Source organism: Bubalus kerabau, unplaced genomic scaffold (assembly GCF_029407905.1).
Source record: "Bubalus kerabau isolate K-KA32 ecotype Philippines breed swamp buffalo unplaced genomic scaffold, PCC_UOA_SB_1v2 scaffold_36, whole genome shotgun sequence".
NCBI classification, from domain to species: Eukaryota; Metazoa; Chordata; class Mammalia; order Artiodactyla; family Bovidae; genus Bubalus; species Bubalus kerabau.
This window is the reverse complement of record NW_026577890.1, coordinates 50,951-60,436: the sequence shown is the minus strand read 5'-3', so window position 1 is coordinate 60,436 and position 9,486 is coordinate 50,951.

The following is a 9,486-nucleotide window of genomic DNA, read 5'->3' as shown; positions in this document are numbered from 1 at the left end:
CCAAGATATACCCGTCGCAACTTGACAGGAGAGCGGTGTCCTTGGCTTCCCCTCGAGACGAGGCCTGATTCCCCGGGTGAGTCGAGAATGCAATGCCGAGATAGCTGTCGCCCCAGCAGAGGAACATTAGGTCCTGGACACAAGACTAGATGAGCTCTATTTGGCCCTGCAGTGTCTCGAGAGCAATCCCCAGTTCTAACTCACAATTCGAAAGAAAACTGGACTTCCCTGGGCCAGTTGAAGAGGAAGCCTGAATTCCCCGTCGTCACTCGACAATCCCGCCGCAACTCGAGAAAAAACACGTGGTTCCAACGTCTTCGCAAGATGAGGCCCTTGCCCACTACGGCGTCTCAAGGGAAGTTCCATGTTCCACCCTGAAGTGAGAAACGGTACCTGACACCCTTCGTGAGAACCCCAAAGGTACCCCGACACCCCGGGTTCCCCCGATGGGAACACCGAGAGTCCCGGCACCGCTTCATCTGAGCCCCTTCTCCCCTCCTGATCGCGACAGGAGAGTCGATTCCCCTGCGTGGTCCGGAAGGGGTTCCCGGCCCTCCCGGCGCACCTCAGGATGAGGCCGGTCTCACGAGGAAATTCGAGACGAGCCACGTGGGTGGTGCCACATGCCGAACGCCCCCGATTCCCCGGTCCGCTTTTGAGAAGGACCCGAGGCCCGGACACCTCTTCGAAGGCAACCTTGTGGGTGAAGGCACAACACGAAGGGGCACTGACACCCCCGTGCATCATCCGGAAAGACCCGCGTGTTCCACACACAGCTCGGCGAGGGGCCTGAGTCCCCCTGAACAACTCGAGAGGCAAGCGGGGTTTCCTTCCTCAGACAAGACGAGGCCTGACTCTCCTGTCCCAACTCTGCAGGGACCCTGCGGTCGGAGTCCAAAACGGAGAGGAAGCCTGAGGTGCCTGCCTCCCCTCGAGGTGAGGCCTTCTTCCGTTGCGCCAGACCTAGCGGAGTCCCGAGAGGCCCCGCCAACTCCACAGGATCCCTCACCTCTCAGAGGCACCCTGGGAAGTTCCCTAAGGTCCCCGGCAGAAGTCGAGGTAAACGAGGGTTTCCTGCCGCCACCCGAGAAAGACCTCGAGAGTCCTTCTTCAATGCATCTCGAGGCCCTAGTCCCCTCCCGTGACTCGAGAGCCATGACGCGCTCCCCCTCGCCACGCGCATGGAGACCTGACTTCCCTGGCGCCACACGAGAGGCTCCCTGAGATCCTCGTCGTGCCTCGGGAGAAAACCCCGACGGGCGCCGCAGCTCGAGGAAACCCCTGAGACGCCCCCGTCCTCGCGAACTGAGGGCCTTCTTTTCCTGCATGGCCTGGAGAGCAATCCCGGGTCCTCTCTCCAAACTGAAGAGGAGGCTGGACTCCCTTGAGGCCACTCAGGGGGCTCCAAGAGATCCGGGTCGCGACTCAAGGGGAGAGCGGAGTCCTTGGCTTCCCCTCGAGACGAGCCCTGACTACCCGGGGTAACCTGGAATGCAAACCCGAGATCCCTGCCTTCCCTGGAGAGGAATATTAGGTCCCGGACACACGCCTAGATGAGGTGTCTTGGGCCCTGCAGTGACTCGAGCACAACCCCCAGCTTTCCCTCGCAACTCGAGGGGAAGATTGGGCTTCCCAGGGCCAACCCAAGAGGAAGCCTGAGATCCCCGTCGTAACTCGAGAATCCGCCGCAACTCGAGAAAAACCACATGGTTCCCACGTCTTCGCAAGATGAGGCCCTTGCCCGCGACGGCGTCTCAAGGGAAGTCCCCTGTTCCGCCCTGAAGGGCGAAACGGTCCCTGACAGCCTTCATGCGACCCCCAAAAGTTCCTCGACACGCCGGGTTCCCTCGAGGGTAACACCGAGGGTTCCGGCCCCACTTCATCTGAGCCCCTTCTCCCCTCCTGATGGCGACAGGAGAGTCGATCCCCCTGTGTTGTCTGGAAGGGTCCCCGGCCTTCCCGGCATACCTCAGGATGTAGCCGGCCTCACTAGGAAATTTGAGACTAGCCCCGTGGGTGGTCCCACATGCCGAAAGACCCCGATTTCCCTGTCCGCTCTTGAAAAGAACCCGAGGCCCGTACACCTCTTCGAAGGCAACCCAGTGGGTGAAGGCACAACACGAAGGGGCACTGTCACAGTCGTGCATCGTCCGGAAACACCCGCAGGTTCCACACACAGCTGAACAAGGGGCCTGAGACCCCCTGAGCACCTCGAGAGGCAATGAGTTCCCTTCCTCAGACAAGATGATTCCTGACTCTCCTGTCCCAACTCTGCAGGGACCCTGCGGGCGGAGTCCGAAACGGAGAGGAAGCCTGAGGTTCCTGCCTTCCCTGGAGATGAGGCCCTCTTCCATTGCGCCAAACACAGCTTAGTCCTGAGAGGCCCCGCCAACTCCACAGCATCCCTCATCTGTCAGAAGCACACTGGGAAGTTCCGTAAGGTCACCGGTAAACTTTTATTGCACAAGGTCCCCATGAAAAGGCCCACGCAGCAGGACAGCCACAGATTCTGTCTGCCATTAAAGGGCAGTAAGGTGCCCTCTCCCCTTCTTTGCTGCCTCGGCGGCCACCAGGGTGCAATTCGCGTACCCTTCCCTTTCCCATCCTAGCAGGTGCTTCAGGGCCCGCTGGCCTACAAAGTGCCAGAAGCAGGGCTGGGCCAGCCGGCCAGAATTCAGGGTTCTGTCCCTTGGACTTCCAGCGGACACTAGGCTGCTTGGGAAAACCGCCCAGACTCTGAGGTTTTTCAGCAGAGGGGTGGAGCGGTAAAGGCCTTGACCCCAAAGACGAGGCCTTCCTGCGACCGCCAGGTTGGGGAGCTCTGAGACTGTGCCAACACAGGGCGGAATACATGGTTCCCTACTCCAGGCAGTCCCCGTTCCCTTACCTGTGTTCCGCACCCCTCCACTGTGGCCAATGGATGCCGATCCTTGGGGATCCAGGAGTTCACGAAATGGGCATTCCCAGCCGCAATGGCGACCCCCAACAGCACATCTGGAAAGCCCTCCCCCACCCCCGCCAGGAGCCGACACCCGCTGCGAAGGGACCCCCGCCCCGCCCCGCGCCGCCAGGTTTCGCCCCGGCCCTGCCGGGCTCCGGCGGGTTCCCAGCCACATTGGTGACCCCCGGGAGCACAACAGGGACCGACCCCCCACCCACAGCAAGCGGAATCTCGACCTGTGCAGCCCAGGTTTACCCCGCCCTGGGTGCGCTCCCGGCGCCTTTCCAGCCGCAGTGGCCATCTCCGAGAGCACAACTGGGAAGCCCTCCCCCACCCCCGCCAGGAGCCGACACCCGCCCTGCGCCGCCCGGGTTCGCCCCGCCCCTGCCGCGCTCCAGGGGCGCTGCCCACCTTCACCAGTGGCTCCCGGTGAGCCCCGTCCCCACGCCCGGTTCCAGGAGAGGCTCTCGGACCTCGCTGCTGCCGCCAGGTCAAACATGAGGACAATACATACACCCCACAGAGACAATCCAAGCTGTCTATGATTTAGGGATAAAACGAGGACTACAGAAAGGCAAGATGACCTGACCTAGGAGGGCCATGATATTCTATAGAACCAGACAAAGTTGGTTACCAAGGAAACTTTTTTCCTTGGAACCCGGAAAGCTGGTTCTTTGCATATGCAATGACCAAGAATTAGCTTGTTACCCAAGCCTGCTTTACTGCCACCCCCATCCCCCCACTCCCCAGAAGACTGGCTCAAAGAAATATTTTAAATCTCAGGCGGAAACCTGGAAGATGTCTTGTCTGTCTGTTTGGATTAAGGTATGTGTCAGTGTGAGCCTTGTGTTTTTTGATAATATTGCTCAAGTTCTGTGTTCTGATTTCAATGGTCTCAAGACAAGGCAGCCCTTCCAAATCAAACTGCTGGAAATACAAGAAAACATTGACCTAAATGAATGTCAGAGTCCCGTGAACTGGGATCTAGTCAATATTAAATATCTAGTATTTTTGGTTTTGCTCCTCCATTATAGACATGTCTAAGAGTCAACAACATTAAGCACAACATGTTCATAGTGCCTAGGTTTCTTTTGAGGTAAAAATTGCTCTATTGTTATATCTGTCACAAGCTTGTCAGCAAGAAACTACCTGGAAACGACAACAACAAAAGTAAAAAATGTAAATGTGATATGAGCTTTTAGACAAACCCTTAAGAATAATTATACTCTAAAATATCTGCCTCTCATAGTCTTGATTGAAGGCAGAGGAGAAGGGGACGACAGAGGATAAGGTGGTTGGATGGCATCACTGACTCGATGGACATGAGTTTGAGCAAGCCCCTGGAGCTGGTGACGGACACGGAAGCCTAGCGTCCTTCAGGCCACGGGGTCCCAAAGACTCAGACACGACTGAGCAACTGAACTGAACTGAACTAACAAACGTTTCTCCAGGTGTTTTGGTTACCCGAGTTTCTATCCTTGTGACGACAGTGTATTGAATAGCTAGGTCATTTCCAAATAAATGAAAGTTCTGAAACATTCACGACTTGAAAGGACCTCCCTTTTACACAGAAACAAAAGAGATTTTTGACTCTCCATGAATAGTGTCTGGCACCATCCTGACATGTTAAATGTAAGAAAGAAATTGTTTTGTTTTGTTTTGTTCTGTTCTTGGGGGTGGGGGGAGGGGGGCGGGCTATAGCCAATGCCAATATAAAAGTCAGTTCTTGGTTGCTGAAGGGAAATGTATGACTTGTTATTACAAGAAAGTATGTGGAATGCAATGGCACTTGAGGAAGGAAAACGAAGTAGTTCTGTCTTACAGGTGGCAGTTTCAGGATGGGAGAAGCAAAGGAATGGGTACAGAATGGGATAAGGAGGTTGTAGGGAAAGTGGACCCCCAGAAAAGAGTTCTGTGCCTAGCACAAGTTTTCTTGAGATGTTGAACTGCCTTTGCTAATGGAGTTTAAGTTTCTTTACCTCTTAAGTGATCTCTTCTAGGTTGACCTAGAACAGAAATCTTTTGTTAGCTTTGGCTAAGTGGAGAAGTAGTGTTTCACGGTGACATATGTGATCCTTCCTGACTGTTTGCAGCCCTTTTGATATCGATGCACTGCTTCTGCTGCTGCTGCCGCCGCTGCTGCTGCTAAGTCGTTTCAGTCGTGTCCGACTCTGTGCGACCCCATAGACGGCAGCCCACGAGGCCCCGCAGTCCCTGGGGTTCTCTAGGCAAGAACACTGGAGTGGGTTGCCATTTCCTCCTCCCATGCATGAAAGTGAAAAGTGAACGTGAAGTCGCTCAGTGGTGTCCCACTCTTAACCACCCCATGGACTGCAGCCTACCAGGCTCCTCCATCCATGGGATTTTCCACGCAAGAGTACTGGAGTGGGGTGCCATTGCCTTCTCCCATATCTATGCACAAGCCTGCCTAAATAATTGACTTCTAGCTAGCTTTGGGATGCCAATGACCATCCACCCTTACCAGGCAACAGAGAAGAGAAAAACACTTACCACAGGAGGTCCTGGTAAGGAACAAGGAACTAACAAGCTCCCGCCAACCAGGATTCTGCAGAGGTCAACAAGAGGTCAATAAGAGATGGAAGACTGCAGTCCAGAGGTCCTAGCAACTTCCATCTTGCAGCAGAGACCCAGCATAGTCAAAACGAATTCAATGTTGCAAAAAATAAGTAAACAAATAAAGGACAGAAGTTCTTTGAACATATGACTGAGATTAGGGCTGAGGCAGTACATGTACGGTGCCCAGAAAATCTTAAAGTATGAGAAAGGAAAGAAATTAAAGACAACTATCAAGCTGTCCAAACTGATAAAAACGAAAGATTACACAGTTTTTTCTGTATATATTAGCAGATAATAATCTGAAAAGGAATTAAAAAAAATTCCCTTTCAATAATGTCAACATGAATACAACACTTTGCCATGGATGTAACGAGGATGACAAGACTGGCACACTGGAAATTATACACCCTGGCTGAAAACTATCCTGAATACATGGACAGATATTCCATAACAATGGAAAGACTTAAGATGGCAATACCATGGAATGCATCTTCAATCTGAAATGAAGATTTGATATGATTTGATCGCTCAGAGCTTTTGTGTCATCAATTGTTATTAAAGTATAAATGAGATAGAGAAAGCTGCTGACTTAGACTTGAGGCGGGGTGTACGCCCTGCTGGTCTCTAGCCAGATATTCTACAGGCACTAGCAGTCAGCTAAGGAAAGAAAGGCACTGTCTCAGGGAATGGCACCAGGCCCCTCCCCCACGACATGCCTTGAGGTCACATTGGCAGCAGGTGAGTCATCCTGGGCCAAAAACTGATTGACATGAATCTTGAAGAAAGGCAGTATTCCAGGCAAATACATCATTTCCTTAACATAGATTAGGAGAACAAAGTACGAGGAAAACATACTGTTTTGTTCAAGTCGCTTCTGAGCCTATTGGGGGAACCGACCTGAAGCCAGAGTCCAGCGGATATACATAGGATATTTACATCGCTTAAGACAAACATTTCCTCAGGAACAAATGCATTGCTTAGCTCAAGGTTTGTCTGCGAAATTCTTACACATCAGGAGATGGCTCTGAGCTGGGTTTCTACACACAAGAACATGAATGCAAAGGACAAGCCTGCACAGCCCATCTGCCCCCCTCCCCCACAGCCAGCAGCATTTCCAAGTGACCTCCTAAGGCCTTCCCCAAAATACAGGGGCACCTCTGGGTTTCCTGTTTCCCTCACTTTGAACACTTTTCTTAAAAAAAAAAAAAAATCCTGCACACTTCTTGATAGAATGCCACAGTGCAAGGAAAACAGGCCTTCAATACTTAAACCTCCCTGTGCCAAACACTTGGGGCTTGGTTTTGTTTTGTTTTGTTTTTTAATTACACCACCACATAATTTAAACTTTTTACAATTTCTAATTATTCAGTACCAAAACACCAAACTTTTATTGCACAGGGTCCTCATGAAAAGGCCCATGCAGCTGGACAACCACAGATTCTGCCATGAAAGGGCAGCAAGGTGCCCTCCCCACTTCTTTGCTGCCTGGGCGGCCACCAGGGTTTGAAATTCATGCACCCTACTAACTTTCTAGGGTGCAATTCGCGGACCCTTCCCTTTCTCATCCTAGCAGGTGCTCCAGGGCCCGCTGGCCTACAAAGTGCCAGAAGCAGGGCTGGGCCAACCGGCCAGAGTTCAGGGTTCTGTCCCTTGGACTTCCAGGGGACACTAGGCTGCTTGGGAAAACCGTGCAGACTGAGATTTTTCAGCAAAGGGGTGGAGCGGTAAAGGCCTTGACACCAAGGGCGAGGCCTTTCTGCAACCGCCAGGTTGGGGAGCTCCGAGAATGTGCCAACAGAGGGCGGAATACGTGGTTCCCTGCTCCAAGCAGTCCCAGTTCCCTGACCTGTGGCCCGCAGCCCTCCGCTGCACCCACTAGATGTGGATCCTTGGGGACACAGGAGCGCACGAAATGGGCGTTCCTAGCCGCAGTGGCGACCCCCGAGAGCACAACTGGGACCGAACCCCCACCCACAGCCATCTAAATCTCGACCCGCGCAGCCCAGGTTTACCCCGCCCCGGGTGCGCTCCCGGCGCGTTTCCAGCCTCAGTGGCCACCACCGAGAGCACAACTGGGAAGCCCTCCCCCACCCCCGCCAGGAGCCGATCCCCGCCCCGCGCCACCCGGGTTCACCCCGCCCCTGCCGCACTCCCAGCGCGTTTCCAGCTGCAGTGGGGACCCCCGAGAGCACAACTGTTACCGCCCCCCACCCCCTCCTGACCAGAACCCCGACCCACGCCGCCCGGGATCGCCCCGCCCCTGGCGCGCTCCCGGCGCGTTGCCCACTTCCACCAGGGGCTCCCGGTGAGCCCCGTCCCCACGCCCGGTTCCAGGAGAGGCTCTCGGACCTCGCTACTGCCGCCAGGTCAAACACGAGGACAATACATCCACCCCACAGAGACAGTCCAAGCTGTGTATGATTTAGGGTTCAAACGAGGACTACAGAAAGGAAAGATGTCCTGACCTAGGAGGGCCATGAGAGTCTATAGATCCAAACAAAATTGGGTACCAAGGAAACTTTTTTCCTTGGAACCCGGAAAGCTGGTTCTTTGCATATGCAATGACCAACAATTAGCTTGTTACCCAAGCCTGCCTCGCTGCCACCCCCACTCCCCCCCCCCCACTTCCCAGGAAAACGGCTCAAAGAAATATTTTAAATCTCAGGCGGAAAACTGGAAGATGTCTTGTCTGTCTGTTTGGATTAAGGTATATGTCAGTGTGAGCCTTGTGTTTTTTGATAATATTGCTCAAGTTCTGAGTTCTGATTTCAATGGTCTCAAGACAAGGCAGCCCTTCCAAATCAAACTGCTGGAAATACAAGAAAACATTGACCTAAATGAATGTCAGAGTCCCGTGAACTGGGAACTAGTCAATATTAAATATCTAGAATTTTTGGTTTTGTTCCTCCACTATAGACATGTCTAAGAGTCAACAACATTAAGCACAACATGTTCATAGTGCCTAGGTTTCTTTTGAGGTAAAAATTGCTCTATTGTTATATGTGTCACAAGCTTGTCAGCAAGAAAGTACCTGGAAACAGCAACAACCAATGTAAAAAATGTAAATGTGATATGAGCTTTTAGATAAACTCTTAACAATAATTATACTCTAAAATATCCGCCTCTCATAGTCTTGATTGAAGGCAGAGGAGAAGGGGATGACAGAGGATAAGATGGTTGGATGGCATCACTGACTCGATGGACATGAGTTTGAGCAAGCCCCTGGAGTTGGTGATGGACACGGAAGCCTGGCGTCCTGCAGGCCACGGGGTCACAAAGAGTCAGACTCGACTGAGCAACTGAACTGAACTGAACTTACAATCGTTCCTCCAGGTGTTTTGGTTACCTGAGTTTCTATCCTGGTGCTAAACTAAGTGACGACAGTGTATTGAATAGCTAGGTCACTTCCAAATAAATGAAACTTCTTAAACATTCACGACTTGAAAGGACCTCCCTTTTACACAGAAACAAAAGAGATTTTTGACTCTGCATGAATAGTGACTGGCACCATCCGAACATATTAAATGTAAGAAAGCAATTTTTTTGTTTTGTTTTGTTTTGTTCTGTTCTTGTAGGAAGCGGGGTGGGCGCTATTATCACTGATAGGTATGCTCACCAATCCTCAAATGCCAATATAAGAGTGAGTTCTTGGTTGCTGAAGGGAAATGTATGACTTGTTATTACAAGAATGTATGGAATGCAATCACACTTTAAGAAGGAAAACGAAGTAGTTCTGTCTTACAGGTGGCATTTTCAGGACGGGAGAAGCAAAGGAATGGGTACAGAATGGGATAAGGAGGTTGTAGGGAAAGTAGGCCCCCAGAAAAGAGTTTTGTGCCTAGCACAAGTTTTCTTGAGATGTTGAACTGCCTTTGCTAATGGAGTTTAAGTTTCTTTACCTCTTAAGTGATCTCTTCTAGGTTGACCTAGAACAGAAATCTTTCGTTAGCTTTGGCTAAGGGGAGAAG